This window comes from Bradysia coprophila, unplaced genomic scaffold (assembly GCF_014529535.1).
Source record: "Bradysia coprophila strain Holo2 unplaced genomic scaffold, BU_Bcop_v1 contig_232, whole genome shotgun sequence".
Classification (NCBI taxonomy): domain Eukaryota; kingdom Metazoa; phylum Arthropoda; class Insecta; order Diptera; family Sciaridae; genus Bradysia; species Bradysia coprophila.
In genome coordinates this window covers 6024372-6049135 of record NW_023503493.1, presented here as the reverse complement: position 1 = coordinate 6049135, position 24764 = coordinate 6024372, and the positions used below count along the sequence as shown (strand labels likewise).

The window sequence follows — 24764 nt, the reverse complement described above, 5'->3', positions numbered from 1 at the left end:
GAAAGACATTACAAACGCAGAAAATGTGACTAAGAGCAAAGAGAGGTTAAGAGAATAATGTATAACAAATATTTGCTCAAACGACGATCTCCTTGCAGTGCTCTCTCTAGCACCGAAGCAAGCTGTGACGTAAGTCAAATAGATGGCCAAAATCATGCAGACTCAACTTTGATTTTGCTGGTTCTCTATATAACTTACGTCACAGTTAGTTTCGGTGCTAGAGAGAGAATTTGATATTTCTTAGCCACTATTGCCATAACCTGATCTAATCATCTTCCAGATCGACATAGTAACAGAAGCCATTCGTTATTGAATTAGTTTCGGATTTAGTACTGTGACTACTTTACTAAACCTCGTACGTTGTGTATGTACCCAAAAATATTGTTCATTTAATCAACACAACATTTTGGTCAATAGGTTTGTTCCAAGGCTGTATGAATTGTCAAATTTGATCCATAGAACCATAACCTCAAAAATATTTGTGTGTAAATCTCGTAGGCGACGTTGCCATATTTGTATGAAATATCACGTAGGCGATGTTGATATGGATAAAATCATCGTGGTTCGGGTTGTCGAAGTTCGTGTTTACAGCTATTTGGAACAAACCTATAGGTTTGTTCCAAGTAACTGCAAACACGAACTTCGACAACCCGAACCACGACAATTTCATCCATAGCAACGTCGCTTACGTGATATTTCATACAAATCGACCAACGTCGCCTACGCGATTTACACAGAGGCATTATTGAGGTTATGGTTATATGGATGAAATTTGACAATTCATATGGCCTTGGAACAAACCTATCGAACCACCGCAGTTAACAGACTTATTTTGTTGTTCCTTTGTTAGAATGCAACACCTCACATGTAATGCGAGCAAATGAACGTTTCGTACTTCATTTGTTCTTACACAACATTTGTGCTTGTACTTTGCTGTGTGATGAATAATGAATATGAGATTGATGTTATGTTCAAAGTTTATTAAGTAATTACCAGCGCAACCTTCATAAGACATTTGCGAAATGATTACTCATACAGATGTTTGTGTGATTTATTGAAAATAATAATCACAAACTGACGCTTCTATCGAATATCACCAGAATTGTTTGCTTCTTTTTTACTGGCAGCGATTACAAAGTTGTAAGAACAAACTACTAAATCAAGTTGAGGGCGTAAGTACTTCTAAATTGTTATTTTTCGGGATTATGTGATGCGCCATCGCCTACAAGCTTCGTTTACAATTTATCATTTATCAACACTTCACCAACGTTTCTTCAGAATTTACTGAAGTCTCGGCTGAATCTAATATTTCATTTGTTGTGAAGTATTTCCCACAAAAAAAATCTTTTACTTCAATAGTTTCAACCGACATTTTGCTGCATGAAGCAAAATTAACCAGACAATATTCAACTATCTCTGTTGTACATGTACTTGTCGGATGATAAAAGATTACCATCAAGGTCGTATTAGACATCTGGATTTGTTATAATTAGACCGAGAATGAGAATACCGAAGACCAATTAGTCATAACGTGACTTGCCATTGAACATTTTCATAGACATTTTTATACTTAAACTAACTGGTCCGAATTATAGTTCGTTTCATCTCATCGTAACAGTCTATAGAGTGTAACGAGCCATCAGAACAGTCGGAGCGTTTGCTGCGACTGAGCCCCGTACAAACCCGTATATCTATTGCGTACGTGACCCTAGTGCGTCTGTCACCCTACTTTGACCGTAAGCCTATGCGCCGGTTAAAGTAGTTAAAGTAAAATTATTATGTAATGTGTACATCTTAGAAATTGCGCATAGCGCAATTACGAAGCCCCGTACGACGTTCCTTTCAAATAAAACAAAACTTTCAAATAGCCCTAAAATTTTAATTTATTGAGTATAAATACACATAGGCCTAGTATCGGCCTCAGTCCGAGGATCCAAATTTATTTTTTTTTCAACTACATTCTATTCGGCCTTTAATTACCTTCCAAATGAAACAAAAAATACGAAAAACGTATGAAATTTGCTCGAGTTATATGTAAAATACACATAGGGCCCTAGTAGCGGCCTTAGTCCGAGGACCCAAATTTAATTTTTTTTCAAGAACATTCTATTCGGCCTTTGATTACCTTCCAAATGAAACAAAAATTACGAAAAACGGATGAAATTTGCTCGAGTTATATGTAAAATACACATAGGGCCCTAGTAACGGCCTTAGTCCAAAGACCCAAATTTAATTTTTTTTCAACAACATTATATTCGGTGTTCGATTATCTTTCAAATGAAACAAAAATTACGAAAAACGGATGAAATTTACTCGAGTTGTATGTAAAATACACATAGGGCCCTAGTAGCGGCCTTAGTCCGAGGACCCAAATTTAATTTTTTTTCAACAACATTCTATTCGGCCTTTGATTACCTTCCAAATGACACAAAAATTACGAAAAACGAATGAAATTTACTCGAGTTCAATGTAAAATACACATAGGGCCCTAATAGTGGCCTTAGTCCAAGGACCCAAATTTAATTTTTTTTTCAACAACTTTCTATTTGGCGTTCGATTACCTTCCAAATGACACAAAAATTACGAAAAACGAACGAAATTTACTCGAGTTCTATGTAAAATACACATAGGGCCCTAGTAGTGGCCTTAGTCCAAGGACCCAAATTTAATTTTTTTTCAACAACTTTCTATTCGGCGTTCGATTACCTTCCAAATGACACAAAAATTACGAAAAACGAATGAAATTTACTCGAGTTGTATGTAAAATACACGTAGGGCCCTAGTAGCGGCCTTAGTCCGAGGACCCAAATTTAATTTTTTTTCAACAACATTCTATTCGGCCTTTGATTACCTTCCAAATGAAACAAAAATTACGAAAAACGGATGAAATTTGCTCGAGTTATATGTAAAATACACATAGGGCCCTAGTAGCGGCCTTAGTCCAAGGACCCAAATTTAATTTTTTTTTCAACAACATTCTATTCGGTGTTCGATTATCTTTCAAATGAAACAAAAATTACGAAAAACATATGAAATTTACTCGAGTTATATGTAAAATACACATAGGGCCCTAGTAGCTTTTCACTTCTAAGGCCCTAACTCACGGTCCACTCACCCGATTTTAAAAAACTTTTTTTTCCTGGATTGGTATTGACAATACCTATCATTTGCCATGTCATTTACATTTCCATCGTTTATTTTGCCATAAATATCACCAAAAGACCTTAAATCACTTAGGTGGCCCTAACTCACGAAGGGCCGACCCAAATATGCCCATCTTCGAACTTAGCCTCACTATTTTGACTATCTTTCAGGGAAAAAAAAAAAATTGAAATCGGATTTGATTTACTCAAGATATCGACGTGACGGACAGACGGACAGACGGACAGACGGACAGACGGACAGACGGCCCAAATTTTTATTGCGGATTCGTCATCTATGAACATAGGCAAACACTTTGCCCTTACCGTCTGCTTCGAATTCCATCAATTACACACGGCATCGTAATCCTATAAGCCCCTTCGTACTTCGTACGGGGCTAAAAAGAGCGAAAAAACAGGGGAAAAAACCAGACTGAGCTCGATGGTTGATGATACGTCACTACTCTCTTTTAACACTATACACAGTGTTACCGGAGATCGAAGCTCAGTTAAGTCTAATTAAATCAACATTTTATAAATGAAACTAAATCTCCCAAAAACCACATACGTCGAAGTGTGACATAAGTCCTTACAATTGTGGCGCCAATATTTAAATTATAAGCAAAAAGTGTAACGAAACAGAGACACCCAGAGAAATGAATGATCGTGGTCAACGAATGTTATTCGTAACACTTTCTGCCAACATTCTTTCAAATCCATCGAGCATGTAACACACGAAATTCCTCGAAACACAGAACTCCTTATGCTTTTATATAAATGCCATAATTAACATCATGAATCTAAGTCTCGAACACATGTTTTTTTCCGCAATTATTTTTAAGCTTGAAACGAATGCCAATATCGTTGAACTGAATTTTCTGTTACTTTTAACAACAATCGACATGATTTCCATTTAATTACATTTTAACCAGTAATATGCTTTTCTGCAGCTGAAACATCTTGGCAGAGTAAAAATAAGACCCATAAAAAACCATAAACATTGTCCAATTCATTTAAAAGTCATTAACTTCGAAAAAGACAATAAAATATTTTTCCAATAGGAAACACAATGATTTTTTCCTCTTCGTCTTGCTTGTTTGTTGGTTTGGTTGCTGCTTTTATCTGTTTGACATGGTAATTCGGTTTCCCACACTTTCTCCACCATATAGCATTCTCCGCGCAAATCGAAAATATAGCAAAACATTATTGAAGAACATTATAAAACTACTATACACCAACAACAGCAACATACAACCCAACCGAGATGCAGCTGAGATTTTCGAACACAATTTTTTTTGTGTGCTGGTGATTCCGAGTCTTTTTATTTATTGGAAATGTAGCGCTTTACATTTCTGGTGTGATTTATGTATCTGATGATGCGAGCGAGCAGGTCGTGTTGAATCACATTTTGATTTTAAATAGTTTGCCGATGCATTTTCGATGATAAAAGTGAAACGATTCGAGCATAGAGTGTATGAGTATACTGTTGGGATTATTATTATTTATGTAATAGACGTCGGTTCTCGTGTGGTATAAGTGTGCTATCATGTTCTCTTGAATGGGCACCAGAAAGGCGATGTAACTTTTTCTTTTGTAGAGGTAATGAAGCGTCGTGAGAAGATTGGCTGGGTTGACCCAATTTCGATTTTTATCCAGGGATATTTCTGGCTTTTCATCACCGTACTTCCTTGTCGTTCTCATCACACTTCCTTTTCATATATTGCAGTGTTAAGCCAAACGATCGACTTTGTCGATGCTTTTAAAGAGCTTTCAAAAGCTTTGAAATATTCCACTTTTTTAATGGTAGCTTAGAGCTTATGAAAGCTCTCCAAAGGACATGAACAGTGCGATACGGTTTGGCTTAAGGAGTCAGGATATGAGAGGTGTAACATAATTTTTCAGATGTAAACAACAATTTCGATGATTAACAGATCGATCCCATTTTATTTATATCAGGAACATAAATCATCTGGTCTTTTCTTCCTTAGTACGTCGTAGTTCAGGAAGGTAGACAAATCTATTCAATCAAAGACTTAAGGATGCCGACCAAATACCATCAGGGCGCTAAAAGAATAGATTTAGTCTAGACGTGCAGGAATTTGAAATAAATAGACAGAGGCGCAAATGGGATTGCCCGATTTCACTATGTGACCAGTTTTCCCCTGGATTTTGAATTCGATGGGGAAACGGCTCGGGAAGATCCATTTCCCAAAGTTACAGGAATTTGTCCATTGAGATTTGTACTGTGACAATAGTTTCCCTCGTACGAAGTGCTTTCCTTACTCTTAGTGTGAAAAATGCCTACATTCTCTGTTTCATTTATCATCCCTCAGAGCACATATATTAAGCGGCTTGAATATTTTCAGGCGGTTTTGGTAGTGAGCTACTTGATTCCGAAACGGCAATTAAATCTGTTCCCTTTTGTGATGAAGGTTTCATCCAGTGTTTGGAACAGAATCTTGTACTTCGTTTGTTCAAACATTTATTTTGTCATATATAAGACGACACAAATTTCGTTGCTTATTTTTGTCGTCGTTGACTTTTACTAAATAAATACAGGATGACCGAAGACGACTGTTGGAACAGAATTTTCAAGTGTTGAAAGAAGGGGCAGATATTCCGTAAAAAAATCTGTTTTATTCAGTGCTAAGTGTGAACTATAATAAAGAGATTGAACAGGTGCAAATGCAGGCGGCGCGAATTTTTACTTTTCAAATGTGTCATCTTTGGAAATCGTCAGAATAAGAAAGTTCCCCCTTATGCCGAACCTTGTACCGCAGCGATCTAATAAAATTCAATCTACTTAGTCTTGAGGTGTACGATTAATTGCCCTGAAGTATATTTAATGGCCAGATTATATATTTAGTGGCATATGATGATGATGGTTCCAGTATACAAATTATACATCTGCGACATTGTCTTACGATAAAGCTGCAACATTTCATAATTTCATAATGTCATCAAACTTCTTTCAGAACACACACCTTCTATATACACACACACCGTACTGTGTCTATATATCTTAAGGTAATACTGGAAAATGTGTAACTAAAGTGGAATCCACTAACATCTCCATCAACATCATCGGAAAAGTTGGAGTTTACTAAATTATTAATTTGTAAAAAGCTTCTATCCCCAACCCAGTGAACACGGCTGAGAGAACCACTTACAATTTAGAATTTAAATACCTTTTGTCGAAGTGGGCCATATAATTATGGAGATGTTGAGCGACGCAGATGTTTAAAACATTATTTCAGAAGTTGATGAGTTTTTCATTTATATATTAAAATATGGCAAGCGAATAGCGTTCGTGTGCATAGTATTACATAGACAACCAACCGTCAACCGTTTTAAGTATAATATTCGAAATCTGTGTAGTAAAATGATGGTGGCGAAACCCATCAAGTAACGAATTGACTTTATAGCAACAAACAACCGAGAGACGATAATAACAAAAACTTTTTGATGAACGAAAAGTTCGATATTTACTTAAAAATTCATGTTTTCCTTTCAGAGCGTAGCTGAATTTCTCAGCGCAAACAGGAGAACATATTTTCTATTTAATTCGAAAGTTATCCATTAATCTTGTCGCTCAAACGATGTTCGTAATGTGTTGTGAAAGGGACGAGACATTTAGCTATATGTGGCAGTATAACACTAACGGTTGACCATGGTCATTAATTAAAGGAAAACAGAAAGTGGATCGGATTCGAAAGTGACCATTTCGTCTTTTCTTTCTCTCTTAACTTTTTTTGTTCCACCGCTTCTTTCTTCCTTGCAATGCACGATTACCCTCTGTGGGGTTGTTTTAATGTTTACCTTTTTTTTTGTCTGTATTTTATAGTTCCATTGACACTATGTATACAGTCTGTATGCACACAACGGCAATGAAATCACAAATTTTGTTTAAAAGAAATTAGAAATGTGTCAGAGATTTTTGAAAACGTGAAATTCATTTATCATTTCCAAACTAATCGATTTATTTGACAAAGATTAAATTTTTTCTATTTATTTTTTTTTCCGTCCATACACGCACAACGGGAGTACCATGATATGGTCGTAAAACCGATGGTTTATTTTGAAAAATTAGTTTTTCGTGTGAACTTTAAACTATTTTGGGGTTTGGTTTTTGATTGTTCCCGTTGAATTAATTGAGGTGCTGGAAAATTGAATCATTTTGATGCGATAATGGTCGAAAGTTTGTTAAACAAGTTCATTTATTACGAGAATTTTATTTTATGAGGAATTGTGCGGCTGTAGTTCTCTTTCGTTAGTATTCAGTCTGCCCTTTGTAATACATGAAGTTGCTGTAGATTTTCTGTCTCAATATAGTTTCATCATGTCCGGAGCGATAGCGGAGGACTTGACGCAGTCTAACTTCCAAAAAAAGAACGAAGAAAATTTTTTGAGACCTTTGGTTTATATCACCACAAAACATATTCTATCATATTCTCGCTTCAAATACGAACAAAACGAGCTATCACTCGACTATGTAGGTTTAAAATTGCCGGAGATACATCGTTTTGAAATTGGTCACTTTTCATACAAAATACACCAAATTGACTTTTCCCAAACAATCAAAATCTTTCAACTTACTCTGTATGTTTCTATCTATCTATCTATCGACGGTCGATCTCGGAAACCAGTCAGCCAATCTCCATGAAATTTTGCAGGAGTCTCAGGGTGGACATAAAAATGAAAATGTGATACGCCACAACCCCAGGAAAAACCAGAATTTTGTTTTATTGGCCTCGAAGTGGTTTCTGAGTGTGGTTTTCGAGGGTCGGGAACGCGTTTTCGGCTGTAGCTGAGTTGTATTGAAACCTACAGAGGCGTGCGACCCATCAAATGAAAGGTATTCGTAACACGATTCGAACAAAACAATTATTTAAAAAATTCGGGGCAGATTCGTTTGAGCTAGAGTGATTAGAGTGACCAAATTTTGAGCTACTCGAGCGTAGGATGAAAGGACTAATATTTTTGCGATTATGAGAGATAGAGAGTTACTTTCTTCGGCAAAGTTTTAGAGTTTTACGAGTAGAACATAGGGGCATATGTGAAAAATGTCGAAAGTTAGAAATGGGTGGGTCAATTAGGGTTTTAGAGTTATTTTGTGAATGGTGGCAGATAGAGAGTTACTTTCTTCGGCAAAGTCTCAGAGTTTTACGAGTAGAACAGAGGGGCATATGTGAAAAATGTCGAAAGTTGGAAATGGGTGGGTCAATTGGGGTTTTGGAGATATTTCTTGAATGGTGGCAGATAGAGAATTACTTTCTTCGTCAAATTTTCGATTTTCGTCAAATTTTCGAATTTCGTCAAATCGAATTTCATCAAATTTTCTAGTTTCGTCAAATTTTCTAGTTTCGTCAAATTTTCGAATTTCGTCAAATTTTCGATTTTCGTCAAATTTTCGAATTTCTGTTATAAACTGTTATAAAAAGCAGTGTTCTAAAACGACTGATATCCCAACAAAAATCTCTTCGAGAAGCGTGTGACGCAGTCTTTGAAGTACAATTTCTAAAATGAATGATATCGCTAGAGTTGACGCTTTCAGCTTCGTTACGCAAAAATTAAATTTTACACCCAATATTAGTTCAAACAAGCTGGCTTAGTTGGCAAAGTGGCAAATGTTCAGGAACAGACCAGCAAGAAAATTTATCTGCCACGTGCGACGCAGATTTTTTTGGTAAAATTTTGGTTGTTTCCAGTCAAATTTTTTTTGGTAAAAATTATTTGGCAGAAAAGCTAAGCCAGCTTGTTTGAACTGAAATTGGGTGTAAAATTTAATTTTTGCGTAACGAAGCTGAAAGCGTCAACTCTAGCGATATCATTCATTTTAGAAATTGTACTTAAAAGACTGCGTCACACTTTTCTCGAAGAGATTTTTGTTGGGATTTATCAGTTAAAGTAATTGAACCGTTGAAAGAATCAGCGAATTCTTAGACGATTCATTCTAAAAGGAACGTCTGTATTTGAAAAGAATCTCTGTGTTCTAAATTGAACTTTCAAATAACTTCTGCTTCTAAATGAAGCTATGAGTTCCAAAATAACCTCTGCATTCTAGAAGAATTGAAAAGAAAACATCTGCGCTCTAAAATAACCTCTGCGTTAGAAAAAAAAACCCCTCTGTGTCCTAACACAAACTTTGACGAGATCAAACTGTCATTAATGTTGCCTTTGAATATGTCGTATGACATCGACTCAAGATTTTGAAGCCCAACCTGTTTGCTTCGATCCTCGTATGGTGCCAATCGGAACGAAGTAGCATTTCTGCGACTATCTAGCAGATAGATGACAATCTCGATCTAACGTATGCCAAATACAATGTTTGTTGTGTGTCGATTGTGAAATTGCCATTTGAGTAGTGTTTTATGCATCCAACAATTTGCCTGCACTTTCTTGCTGTCAGCTCACAATGTTGACCCAAACGAAACCATCTGTCGAACAATATTCCCAGATCTTGACTTTCGACTTTCGTCGTTCGTTTATGTCTCGATAAATGCTGAAAACGTAGCACTTTCCGGGGTTGAAGTATAAACGGTTTTCATCACACCATTTTAGCACATTGTCGACATCGATTTGCATCCGAACTGCATCATTTTCACGTCGGATAACTTCAGCTAATTTGATATCATCCACAAACATCAACGGTTTTACATGTATGCTAACGTCCACGATATCATTACTAAATACAGTAAACGCCAACAGAACAAGCGAACTTCCGGGTGGCACACCCGATGGAGACTCATAAATTCTAGATTCGTCATCTCCAATCCGTACGTAATTTGAACGTCCCTTAAAATATTGACATAACCATTTCACTGATTTTTTGCCGATGTCAAACTTTGCAAACTTCAACATCAACCTTCGAATCCAAACTGAATCGAATGCCACCTTGAAATCTCCGTATAAATCGTAAATCCAACTGACAACGGTCTTCAAAAGCATCATATGCCAGTATCGATAGATTCAGTGAATTCGTGACGACTGATCGTTTACTCCTGAATCCATGTTGCTCTTCGGATAAACGAGGTTAAACGATTTCACTGACTCTATTATTCACCGCCATTTCATGGATTTTCATCGTGATTGGTTGGTTGAATTGCGACGACTCTGTAATTCTTAATATCGGTTTTCAAACCTTTCTTTTTGTAGACTGGTACCATACGTGATATCTTCATTGCTTCGGCAATCTTTCCTTCGTCGAACGACCTAACCTCTACGTTAGAAAAAAAACCCTCTGCGTCCTAACAGAAATGGGAAAGAACATTTTGATTCGAAATGAACTTACACGTTTAAAAAAATCTCCGAGCCCCCCCCCCCAAAAAAAACCTGCGCTGGACAAAAAACTACGTTCTACGTTCTAAAGTGCAAATGCGTTCTAAAAGCGTCAATCTGGTACTTCTTTTAGTAATAGTTTAACATTTCTCAATCCTTTGAGCTTTGTGCCACGCAAAATCTATTACTTCATTTGTTTAGACATCTAGCATTTACATATGTACCACATTAACCGCAAGTCATCGCTTATTTTTGTTGTTGCTGTTGACAACAAATGATAAGCCGTTGATAATCATTCAAGTACTTCGTTCGCATCGACTATGTAAGCCACATCATCGCATCCACTAAACGTATAATATTCATTTAATAAACAATTAAATTTAATAAACTGCATTTGATTTGTTCGTTCGTTCCATCAATATTATGTTGGAATATGAATTTAATTCAATTGATTTATCGATTCATTTACAACATTGCTATTCCGTTCAGCATGATGAACTAAATATATTTGAATCAATTGGTCCGATATAAGTTAAATGATTCTCAATTGGAGATCGTTAAAAGAAATGGATCAGAGATTTATTCAAAATATACCAAGTGCGTGTGTGTGTCAGTTATGTATGCACAGCGAATGTTTTACCGTTTTACGATGTGTTCGGCGCACCTAATTAAAATGATTATATGGTTTTGATTTTATGAGATTTTATTTTTTATGATCCAATCAACGGCAAAACAATCTTCTTGGTTATCAAGGTCATTAAGTGAGCTGAATATATATTCAAAAAAATTAGCAGTGTCACATAAAGGAAGCCGAAGCGCTGAAATTTACTTTCCGGTTCACCCGTTCACATAAATTCAAATTCTGAGGCACAATTACAGTGTTAATTTGGATATATAATCATTTCGCATGGGAACAACTTCTGGAGCACTTTGTACTCTTCAAAAAAAGATCTGATTTGACGAAAATTCAAAATTTTTGCCAATTAAAAAAAAACTTCCAAGAAATTGACAGCTTGCGGTGTGGTCTCTACGTCCACATACATAAAGAAATAGGATAAAAAGTAAAATTTCTGATTGAAGTTTGTAGATCAATCATTACTCGAAAATATGACTTGCGTGTATGTTGTGTTTTGCCGTTTTTATCTTCGGATAAAAACATCGATTCGCCACACCATTTACGAAAACATAAACAAAGTGACAGTTCGAATGAGAAAAGTTCTATTTTCTCCCATCAGTAGAGAAAGTGGTGCTCTTTTCTCACTGGAAATGTCATTCGGTCAGTCGTCAAGAACACTAAATTTTGTCAAAGGGGAGAAAATAAAACAATTCGAAACTAGCTCATGAAAATAACTATTACAAACCTAGGGTTGTAATAGTTATTTATCTGCCAAGGTAGGTATGAAGGTATTTTTTCGCCGTGTGCGAAAAAATACCGGCATACCTACCGTGGTAGATGCAACGTTTTTCGCAATTTCGCAATTTTGTGGATCCATCTGACTCTTGAATTTTTCTCAGTCTTGAGTTTTTCCCAGTCTTGAATTTGTTTCAGTCTCAGTCTTGAATTTGTTTCAGTCTTATTCTAACTTCTAAACCATTGGATGGATACACTCAATCGTTCTTGACAGATTTTTCATTTTCTCATTTCCGCGTTTTTCAAATGAAAGTAATGAGAATTTATGGAGAAAGAATAAAGGACATGAATTCATTTGAACGATCAAGCAACCTGCACTATATACACATTACAATGTGATGTATAGAGACGTGCTAAATAAAATCAAGTAGTCAATGCTTAGTATGTACGCTTCAACAATACGTTCTGTATAATTGTGTGACTCTGTAGCAGGGACTATTTTGAGGAAAATTTTCCCTATTTTTATATTTTCCCCAATTTTTCCTATTTTTTTAATTTTCCTCATTTTTCCAATTTTCCTAATTTTTCCTATTTTCCTTAATTTTTTTTTTCCAAATATTGCCTTCTCACCTAAAATAGAATAGTGTATCAAACAAGCATTTTTTAAATTCGGAACAGTGAATTTTACATAAAAAAAAATATTTTGTGAGACATAGCTGTAGGGAATGCAATCCCGGACTGTTTTTGGAATACCGGGATTCGGGATTTTAAATCTGAATCCCGGGATTGATACCGGGATTTTCGGTATTGACAAGAGATTATGATTTGAGTAACAAAAACACTTCCACAAAAATTACTAGCAAAATTCATTAATTTATTGTCGCTTCAAGAGTTTTGACTTATTTATTTATTTATTTATTTATTCTTACGTCAACCGCAATAAGCTACCTGACTACAATTTTTTCTCGTTTAAAAACAATCAACCATCCCAAGCATGAAACAATACAATGAAATAATTCCAAAATGAAAATTAAATTAAAACGAAAACACATCAAGAAGTTAACGACATCAACCCTGATCGAGCGATGAGGCAAGTGAGTGGAGATTGAATTGATCCACCAACACAGATGGTAGCATCGCTGACCTAACACAGTTCCGAAATATGTCCCTTGACATCGAACGATTGTACGTCTGGGAGAAGCAGTTGAACATCCTAATGGTAATGACATTGTAAAACGTTTTTATTCTTTTTGAAAAGGTATTATCACATTTTTGTTTCATGTAGGATCTGATATTTCTAAGCCCACAGATTGTGACGGCTGTTATATTGTATGCAATTTTTGAATTTATTCCTAGTTGAAATATTTGTCGCACACGCATAACGACCAGTTTACTGGAACAAAAACCATTCAATATAAAGACTGTCAAATTTGTGGATCTAGAATTTATGTAGAATCTGTTGAAAACGAAAATGTGATAACTTCTTAATTTTTTCAAGTGAAAGAACGCACAAACGGAGCAGCGTTTCGTCGTTCAGTCTTAAACGAACTTTACTACACAAGTAGCCACAAGCTGAAAATGCCCGTTCTGACTCTATGCTAGTTGGCTTGACAAGTAGCAAACACTTATACACGTTCGATAAAAGCAGTCCACGATTCCCTCCATTTTCGAACGAAACTGATAGCTGAGTGGTCCATCAATGTTTATGCTTTTTCGAAAAGTAAAGGTTGAAGGAATTTTCCGTTTTAATGATATTTGGTTGTCAACAATTTGATTTGATGTGATGGAGTCATGGTCAACTTCACTGTTGCATTTTTTGTCAACTTAATTTTGATTTTCCTTACGAAAACTGTTATGTTCTTCACCCCATCGAAAATCTTTTGTTTTGTTGTATTTTGGATATCGTAAAAACGACAAAGAAATACAGGGGTCGCTTTCAAAAATTGTGCAGTTTTAAACTACTGTACACTTTCATTGCAACTACTGGTGATGAGTTAAACGGTTTTCGTGAAGAAAATCTATAGTCGAATTCAAATAAAAAAACAACAGAGAATGTGACCATGACAACACATTGAATAAAATCAACCTTACTTTTCGTTAAAATCATAAAAATTGATGGAACAATTAACCGGCATCGGGGAATCTGTCACACACGATCATAGTATGGGCACACCATCAATTTGTAGGACGTGCCAGATTACCCTACGCCCAATGTCTCACAAAGTAGTTTTTTTTACATAGAATTGTTTATTTGAAACACTGTTCGACTTAAGGTCAGAAACTAATTTGGAAAAAAAAGGAAATTTTGAAAATTAACGAAAATTTGGAAAATATGGAAAATAGGAAAAATTAAGAAAAACAGAAAAATTGGGAAAATAAAAAAAATAAGGAAAATAAGGAAAATATGAAAAATAAGGAAAACAGGGAAAATTTTCCTCAATCTTTTCCCAATTTTCCCTATTTTTTCCCCTGTTTTCCTTAATTTTCCCGATTTTCCCGATTTTCTCTATTTTCCTTATTTTTCCAATAATTTTCCCCAAAATAGTCCCTGCTCTGTAGCCGAATGGCTATGGTCGTTGCTTGGTGTTTGGAAGAATTTTGGTGTTGGATGTTCAAATCCTGGTCTGTGCAAAGTTTTTATTTATAAAATTTAGTCTTTCTTAAAGGTACTAAGCTATGTAGCGTGCGAAAAAAATGTGAAAAAGTCCAAGTGCGAAAAAATAATCAAAAACGCACTGTGAAATAAATACCTTCAAAACGACATTAAATGGATGCATGGAAAGGTGATGATTATGACCCGGAATTGCGAAAAACATATAAAAAATTCGCTTGCAACCAAGCTAGCAACACGGAATAAGGCTTCTTGTTTCTTTCTCTCATGAAAAAGAACCAGGTCATCTACAGTTATAATGAATTATTAGTAAATGTTTTAACAGGTAAACTGTCATGCTAACGCTGTTTAGACGGCTTCCTGTATTTCCTCGCCGCACCTACTAATAAAAAAGCGACAAATAAATTCCATTTTGCGACTAGCCAAAGCCATCGACATCGAACATATTTACCACATATTGCACACGTTGGTTGTACCAGTTCTCACATGCATTAACATTTCATACGAAACCTAAATTCTTCCGGAATTGTGCGCTGTACTTTTACAAGCATTTCAGCTCTTTTCGTTTTCATTTTCTCTTTTTATTATTATCTGTCGGCCAGAAAGTACACAATTAATTTATTGGTAGAGGAGATACACGAAAAACTATGAAAATATATTGAACAGTGAGATTGGTTCAAACTATCGGCATTTTAATCGTTAAAATGGAATTGTCTGCAAAGACGATATGAATGGAACGTTATATACGTAACGTGTATTACATTTCATCGCTTGCGCTTTAAAATGGACACGGTTAAGATGGATAGGATTGCATTCAGATTGAGTGTGTCCGCGATGTTCTGTACAACATCCATACACCTCAATACATCATTTTGAATAGAAAATCCAACGAAACCAATATTCCACACAGAAACATAATAAAAAACAACAACAGTACGCCAAGCAGGTATATAATGTACGATATTGTACGTACGTTAATTCAATAACAATGATCTATCGATTTCAATGATCAATTCGTGTGCAAAATATCTTGAAATTTAATCAGATATGAAGTGGTATATTGTATGCCGTGTACTACTTCTTGTATCGTTCATTATTTATTCAGTCAATTCATTCCAGTCATTCACAGTCACTCCAGTGTGTACTGTAAGAAGTTGATTATGTTTCGAATTTTAGATGGATATTTTCAGATGGAAAGTGTGATATTGGCTTGAGATCTTGAGTTTTTATTGGTTTGGTTCGAATTGTTTTCGAATTCATTTGGTTGAAAGGGTTAAAATATTAATTAAAGTTTATCGGTTTCCGACGTATATAGTACGTTATCGAACTACATTAATGAAATGTTACATTTTATAAAAATCGACGATTTCTCGTCAAAAGAATTTTCAAAATGAAATTCAAATAGACTCGCTCGATGCGACGTCGGCTTCTAACAAAGTATTAAAAAAATTCCATCATAAAAGACTGCTGAGTAATTTTAATTCGCTAACAGGTTATTCCCTTCATCATGACGTTTGGTATACATTGAAAGAAGTCGACGTAATAGTATACGACAGTATTGCGTCATCAGCTTATGTCAAAAGTTTAGTGAGTCTCATGACGGATGTATAATCTGTTAAGTGTATCGCATGATCTGATTCACAGTATGAGAAAAAAACTTTGACACAACTTGGAGAAACCTTTGCAGATTACATAAATTTCCACAATTTGCAAAGGTTTCTCCAAGTTATCACTAAGTTATCACCCCCAAACCAATTTTTCCTTGGACACTTTTGCGTGCTATAATTAATGATTTTACTTTTATTTTTAAATGATATTGGTTCAGTGAAATCATCAAAAAACGAATATTTTTTTGCCTAAATGTAGGCTACAAATTTGCAAATGGTCCATTGTTCTTAAGAGGCACCGGCACTTAGCTAAAATTGTAGCCTACATTTGCGTGTTTCGTATTTCATTTTTTTAAATATCTTTTCATCAGAATCCTTTTTGAAAAATGTACGACCGCAATTCCGACCACGAATCTGTTAGCTTTAAATAAAAATTAGTTTTGGTTGTAGTCGTTTGACCAGCTCTGAGAAAAGTGAGCAGTTTCATGAAATTTTCATAAACTGCTCATTGTTCTCAGAGCTGGTCAAATTGGTACAACCAAATCTACTCTCTGTTGAAAGCTATCACATTCGTGGTCGGAATTGCGGTCGTACATTTTTGAAAAAGGATGCTTTTCGGCAAAGTACCGGTGCCTCTTAACCGATTTTCAAGCTTTTTGTTTTAATCGATGTAGAATGAAATAGGAGTAACTCCACACAATGTTTTTCTTGTTACCACATAAACTTGACTAATTCTTATCTGCTTTTAATGATTTGTTTGAGACCAAAGGATTTAGTGCTTGGGACGATTCCAAGCAAAACAACTTCCAATCACTTGGAACTGAATTCGTAGGGAACATTTTTGGAAAAAGGATTTCCCATATTTTCGTGAATTTTCCTACATTTACTTATATTTATCTATACCTTCCATACCTTGACTCAAAGTCCTTAAGTATTTAAAGAAGAAATCTTAATTTTTCAGTTGTTTCGATTTGAAGAAGAAATCTTAATTTTTCAGTTGTTTCGATTTTATAATGACAATTATAATGACAAAACAGCTGAAAGTGATGTAACGCATGAATGTGTAAAACCAACGCACTTCAAGCAAAAGTGGTACTCTAAATAGGGTACTGAAACTTGACAGTGCTACGTACAAAATTTTACACTGTAAAAAGAGTGGGGATAAAATTTCATACAAAAAGTACTCTATTTAGCAGCTGTCATAAATAGCACTTTTTCTTGAAGTGCGTTGTAAAACTGATATTTGGTGACTGTATTAAAATTTGGTAAATTTCGGTAAAATTTAGGAAACAATGGGTAGATTTCATCAGTTGGGTAAATATGGGAAAAACTTTTCCCAAAAATAGTCTTTGTCTTAAACGGATCAAATTGAAGTAGCGACATGGGAGGTATTTTATGAAAAATTTCTTCCTTGTTGCCTATATGCTAAATATTGAAAAAAAAGATTGTTCCCTCGATGTTGCCTCCTTCCTTTAATATGCGTTTCTCAGCTGATCCACTCATACAACTTCACTGCCTTATACTTGTTTATACGACTTTTGTCATACGAGCGCGTGGTCGTGGTGAAACCGTTTGTTTTATCCCATAGTGTTGTGATTTGACGTGGCGATTAAGATGCACCGGTACTTTGCCGAAAAGCATACATTATGGCGATTTTTAAATATAGGATTTTAGTTTACTTTTGATGATATCTTTCCATCAGAACCCTTTTTTAAAAATGTACGACCGCAATTCCGACCACGAATGTGTTAGCTTTCAACAGAAAATAGTTTTGGTTGTAGTCGTTTGACCAGCTCTGAGAACAATGAGCAGTTTATGAAAATTTCATTAAACTGCTCACTTTTCTCAGAGCTGATCAAACGATTACAACCAAAACTAATTTTTATTTCAAGCTAACAGATTCGTGGTCGAAATTGCGGTCGTACATTTTTTAAAAAGGATTCTGACAAAAATGAAATACGAAACACGCAAATGTAGGCTACAATTTTAGCTAAGTGCCGGTGCCTCTTAAACAAGTGTGAAACAGTGAGGTTGTATGAGTGGATTAGCGGAAAAAAAGCTGAAAAAATTGCGTCAATTGCGTTACTCATTTGGTTGGGGTTAAGGCTTGATTTCCACTCACAAAAAAAACACTTCATTTTGTCTCCGTTTAGCTAAACAAATACTCTTTTCTATTGTTTAAAAAAAATTAAAGAATATGAAGTAAAAGATTTTAAATCAATCTCTTGAAAATACTTAGATCAAATGAAGTAATAGATCTGTTAGTATAGCCTCACTAAAGGCTATATCTAACTTCGTAATTTTTAGCACTTTGCATTGCATATAAGTTACATGTGGTTTGCTCATCATCATTTAGCAATACCTTTCGAAAAGTAGGATCCACTGCACTACAAATTCCATCGTTTCGCTACTATAACAATGGCAATTTGTTCTTAAATTCTGATCTATGATGAAAAATACCGTAAAAGTCCCACAAACAATATTTCGTACACCATTTGTGCGATAAACATTTAGTGCACACAATTCAATTTAATTAAAATTGAATACAAAACTATTCATGCTCACTCATAAACGTAATTTGCACCTTTTAATACAACAAATTAGCAAACAAAACGGCACAATAAAATCCATTTACCGTGTGTGCGTAATACTTTAATAAATAATCGCTCTCTCAAGCTTTTTCACAAATCGTGTGAACGCCGGCTATAAAAACATGAACGAACAAATTCTGCTTTACTGATGCTGTGTGTGAAGGTTGCATTTTCGTGTAATAATTTTGTTCATCTGAGTGTCTTTTGGATAGGTATACGACGATATTTAGAGTAGTTTAGGTGTTGCCTATCGTCTAAATGGGAAAATATAATAAATAAAATTTGTTTCCATGCAGTTAATACAATGTCCAAGACATCGGCTACGTTTAGAAACATTTTCGAACAGACAAACACGATTTGCATTTTGTATAATATTCGAGTAAAGACCACACGTTTTCGCTACTCGGATTTCCATTTTAGAATTGTTGAGCTGCCCCGTATAATTTAGCACAACGTTTTGCACCTAGTACGGAAATTGTGACTTTTCATGCCTGGTTTGACTCTCATATCAAGGGACTTTCGAACCATCCGACTAAGTGTGCATTCAACATAGTAGTTTGTGTGAAAAATTGACTTAGTAGACTTGTGTTGTTCTCTCACATGCTCAACGTGATGAATAGTGTGTTTAGAATTAACACCATCATCATTGCGTCATCGGCTTCTGTCAAAGTATAGTGAATTTGATGATGACTTCAAGTGGTAGCGTAATTTAGTCCATTTATTCCACCTTAGATCCATTTTGTAATGAAACTTACTATAACCTGACAGAAGCCGATGCCGCACTAATGTCTTATGCAGAAGAATCATTTATATGCTGAATGCGACGATCACTTTACTTTTGAGTCTCACCGAACAACGCAACGTTTAACATAGTGGTTTGAGTGTGAGATTAGAAAATATTTTTTGTCTTTGTCTTTTTGTCAAAAGTGTCAAGGACGAAATAGAAATGATCATTTGGTCGTCGAAGATTTTTAATTGGTGGAAAGGTAGCGTGCTCTTCCTACCTCTTCCGTAGGAAAGATCTATTGTTTTGAAGGAATATCACTTCATGTTTCGATTTTAAGAAACTGATACTGCAGTTATGCGCAGCAGATGCATGAGCAAAATTTGTATCTTTTACCGCTGGCTACAGCCTTCACAAACGCATGAGTTTTGTTATACTTTCGCCCCTAGTGATGTAAATAACTATTGTCACAATTTATGTGATAAGCTGTATATCTGTAGGTATAGCAGTGCCCGTGTGCATGTTTACTTCTGCACAAAGCCCATATCACATAGATGCGAATTTATGTGTTGGATTTTATTGAAAAAGAATTACTAAAAAGTAATCACTCGGTGGGTAATGTATTGGATTTGAGGTGTAAAGCGTTTTGCAGCAGAAAAGTATCGGCTCTGTCTAACACGCACATACATTTATTTCCAATGATTTAACACATAAAAGCGCCTCTCGATAAAAGCATCATTAATAAACATTAGAGACAGTGCAATGAAAAGGTCATATGTAATACCAGAAAATTGTCTTTGTTGGGTCTGGGTTTTTTTCTTCTTCTATACTTTGCACCATTGTATTGCTATGTATCTCGCATATAATATGTGAACTTTCACAAAAGACCATTAATTTTGCAGAGAAAGTGACTATATTTTGGCAAAAAGGTACACAATCAGTGAGAAGTTCGGAAAGAACATAAATCATAGATTTGATTGCGATTTTTAATTGAATAGAAAATTGTCGGATCCAATGTTCGGTTACAATGAAATGAATTTCGCTTAAAAGTTTCAATTGAATTTTGCAACACAGAAAATTAAATAGAAAAAGTGCAGTGGCTCGTACAAATATAGGTCAGTACGGTATGTGGAGTGAAAAATTGATAAGATAAGGATGCTCCACGAACAAGGTGGCATTCTGATGCCAAAAATCTTAATGAATAACCAAAGAAGATAGATCCTGTCTAACAGGAGCGATTACTATACTTCAATTCATAACTCAAGTTCAAATTCACCCTTCACACTACTTACAGTGACTAACATACAAAAAAGAGCCAATATAAGAAATAACAGTTTTTTCATAAATTTTGACAGTCTCCGTTGTATAAAACGTCAAAGCAAAAGTTGAATAATGGATACTATTGTCACATACGCTTGCATAGACTGTTATGATCAGAGCGAGAAAACCGAAGACTAGTTATTATAACTTGCCTTGGGGTACTTGTCAAAGTATTTGCTTCTCTTTCAACGTGGTACGTTGAGAGCGAGAGGACAGAAGACCAGTTTATTTTAACTTGCCTTGGGATACTTGTCAAAATATCTTCTTCTCATTCATCATAACACTATATGAGTAGGAAACAGTGGTATGTTTTCGAATGTTAGTCTTTGTAGCCTTCGTGTGGTCTTCAATTGAAGTGGCGAATACTTACGTCGCGTCGCTATAATTTAAACCCGTTCATTTGCAAGGTTCTGAAAGAAGTACAGGTTCTGAAAGAAGTACAGGTTTAGAAACTTACGAAGGCAATATGTAATGAATGTGTTAAACAAAACCTGTCTAAATTGTCAAAATTTGTGCTTCATCGCCTTCGTGATCAACTCAGAAGTTGCCTAACCTGTTCTTTCAGAACCTTGTTCATTATTTGCTTGTTCCATTTTTAGCCCCGTACGAAGTACTGGGGGCTTATAAGATTAATATGCCGTTTGTAACACGTCGAATTGGAAGCAGACAGTAAGGGCAAAGCATTTGGTTATGTTCATAGATGACGAATCCGCAATAAAAACAAGGCATCAGAACAGTCGGAGCGTTTGCTGCGACTTAGCCCCGTACGACCCGTAATCCTATTTCGTCCGTAACCATAATACGTCCGTAGCCGTAATACGCCCGGAACCCTAATACGTCTACAACCCTCTAATGCGTCTGTTACCAAAATGCAAGTCAAGTTGGGCATGGTCAAATTTACTGAAAGTGTTCATTTTTTAAATTGCGCATAGCGCAATTACGAAAGCCCGTACGAAGTACCTCTCAAATAAAACCAACAATTTACGACATTATTTTAGAAACCCAAAATTTTTTGCCAACTTTCCATTGGGTATTCAATTACCTCTCAAATGAAACAAAAACTAGCAAAATCGGATGAGATTTACTCGATTTATGTGCAAAAAACACTTAGGGCCGAGTAGCGGCCTTAGTCCAAGGGCCCAAATTTGAAACTTTTTTCGCCACGTTCTTTTCGGTATTCAATTACCTTCCATAAAAAACTAAATCTTGCAAAATCGGATGAGATTTACTCGATTTATGTGCAAAAAACACTTAGGGCCGAGTAACGACCTTTGGGCCCTCCCAACAAGCCCGCGTTGCATCTTACCCAAAAACAATGTTCAGCAACTTTGTTCTACTCGTCAATACTTTTCATTTGATATATCAAAAGCAGCTATTGCGTGCGTATTTCGGTAGATATAGTCGAAAGACTGAAAAACACCTATAGGGCCCTAGCTCTGGAAGGGCCGACCCTACCATATCCATTTTCGAACTTGACCTTACTTTTGTCGATACCAATCGGGGAAAAAAGAATTTTGAAAAAAGGTTGTGATTTACTCAAGCTAGAGGGGTCACGGACAGACGGACAGACGGACAGACGGACATTTTTTTTATTGCGGATTCGTTATCTATGAACATAGACAAATGCTTTGCCCTTACCGTCTGCTTCCAATTCAACATGTTACAAACGGCATATTAATCTTATAAGCCCCCAGTACTTCGTACGGGGCTAAAAATGTCCGTCCGTCCGTCCGTGACCCCTCTAGCTTGAGTAAATCACAACCTTTTTTCAAAATTCTTTTTTTCCCCGATTGGTATCGACAAAAGTAAGGTCAAGTTCGAAAATGGGCATGGTAGGGTCGGCCCCTCCAGAGCTAGGGCCCTATAGGTGTTTTTCAGTCTTTCCACGATATCTACCGAAATACGCACGCAATAGCTGCTTGTGATATATCAAATGAAAGGTATTGACGAGTAGAACAAAGTTGCTGAACATTGTTTTTGGGTAAGATGCAACGTGGGCTTGTTGGGAGGGCTCAAAGGCCGCTACTCGGCCCTAAGTGTTTTTTGCACATAAATCGAGTAAATCTCATCCGATTTTGCTATTTTTTGTTTCATTTGAGAGATAATTGAATGCCGAATAGAATGATGGCGAAAAAAGTTTCAAATTTGGGCCCTTGCACTAAGGCCGCTACTCGGCCCTAAGTGCTTTTTGCACATAAATCGAGTAAATCTCAACCGATTTTGCTAGATTTAGTTTTTTATGGAAGGTAATTGAATATCGAAAAGAACGTGGCGAAAAAAGTTTCAAATTTGGGCCCTTGCACTAAGGCCGCTACTCGGCCCTAAGTGCTTTTTGCACATAAATCGAGTAAATCTCAACCGATTTTGCTAGTTTTTGTTTCATTTGAGAGGTAATTGAATACCCAATGGAAAGTTGGCAAAAAATTTTGGGTTTCTAAAATAATGTCGTAAATTGTTGGTTTTATTTGAGAGGTACTTCGTACGGGCTTTCGTAATTGCGCTATGCGCAATTTTAAAAACGAACAGTTTCAGTAAATTTGACAATGCCCAACTTGACTTGCATTTTGGCAACAGACGCATTAGAGGGTTGTAGACGTATTAGGGTTCCGGGCTTATTAGGGCTACGGACGTATTATGGTTGCGGACGAAATAGGATTACGGGTTGTACGGGGCTAAGTCGCAGCAAACGCTCCGACTGTTCTGATGCCTTGTTTATGTATGACTTGATCAATGATCTATAAATGTCGTTTTGGTGACATTGCGATGACAGTGTATCCCCGTTGCATCCTCGTAATGTTTGAACATTTTTATATTCTACTTTGCACACGTCAAAAAACCCATTTTCTTAACTAAGCTGTTCTCCTTGATTTCTTTGAACATCAGTCAACTTATGAGCGAGAGTGGGATTTTATACATAAACTTCGTTGAAGTGCGAATGTAAAATAGTATATTGGACCAATGACAATAGAAGTTGTATCAAAGACAATCGTATCGATTTCAAGCGTCTACTTCAACAAGTTAATAGTCTTCTTCCAACGCACTGCGTTGCTTCTTCTCATCAAGATTTTGATTACACAATGTCCATAAAATTAAATCATTTGTTGTACGACATCACTGTTGAATTCCTTCAAACAGTCGATAAACGTCTCTGGAACGTTGCAATGTGTATCGAAAGAACTTTTACATTTTATTTTTCGTGTTACTTTTCTTGTAATGATTAATTGACTTTTACCAAAAACTTTCATAATAAAATCCACACCCATCCATGCTCATAATCATATCCTCAGAAATCAGAAAGTGTATGTTGTGATAGAACGAAAGAATAAATAGAAGAAACATTCATGTAACCAGTGTCGTTCTTAGATGGATCAGAATTGTTTAGACGAATCAGTTGTTTATGTATTGCTCGTAAGATTCGATTTTGTTCTTTAAATATTTTTACTTGGAAAGAGTAGAAAATTAAAAATTATTGACAGCTGACAGTAGAGAATATTTCAGTCGTACATTAAGTCTGAATTGACAGTCATCCGTTTTGCCTCCGTTTTCATTCCGTTTTGCCTCCGTGTACATGACAATTGTCATTCCATACCATAGAGAACATGGTGAACCTATAGTTTAAAATGGTAACTGTCATGCACACGAAGACAAAACGGATGACTGTGAGACCACCTTAACCTGTTACAGACAGCAAGCATATTATTACTCACTCGCTTCACTCGTATCGGCAACACATTATAGTAAAGTTGTAACTTTTCTCAGGACTCATAGTCTTGGAGACCACCTAAAACACGACCTAGAGGTAGACCACCAGAGAGATGGAGTAATGGTATAAAGAGAATTGCAGGCGCAAATTGGCAACAAGTGGCAACTAATCGTTCGGAATGGAAAAGAATTGGGGAGACCTACGTCCAGCAGTGGACAGAAACAGGCTGAAAAAGAAGAAGAAGAAGAAGATAGTCTTGGACGATTGCTTTTAGACTTACTTGAAATTCCTTCCAGAAGACCGTCGGATTTATTTTGAGATACACCAATGGGATTACCAAGCCATTCATTGAATGGATTAGATAATTTTCGCAGGGGGAAAACTGCTGTGTAATGGTCAACTTACGCATTGGGCGGAGAGTTACGTTTTTTTCTTGCAC

At 35.9% G+C, this 24764-nt stretch overlaps 1 long non-coding RNA gene across 1 annotated transcript; it reads left to right on the top strand.

The window, feature by feature from the left end:
* The first annotated feature begins 423 nt into the window (after positions 1-423).
* Positions 424-24710, top strand: LOC119076184. Its single transcript, XR_005087554.1, has 3 exons — positions 424-612; positions 6446-6450; positions 24700-24710. It is a non-coding gene; the product is annotated as an uncharacterized LOC119076184 (long non-coding RNA).
* The last annotated feature ends 54 nt before the right edge of the window (positions 24711-24764 follow it).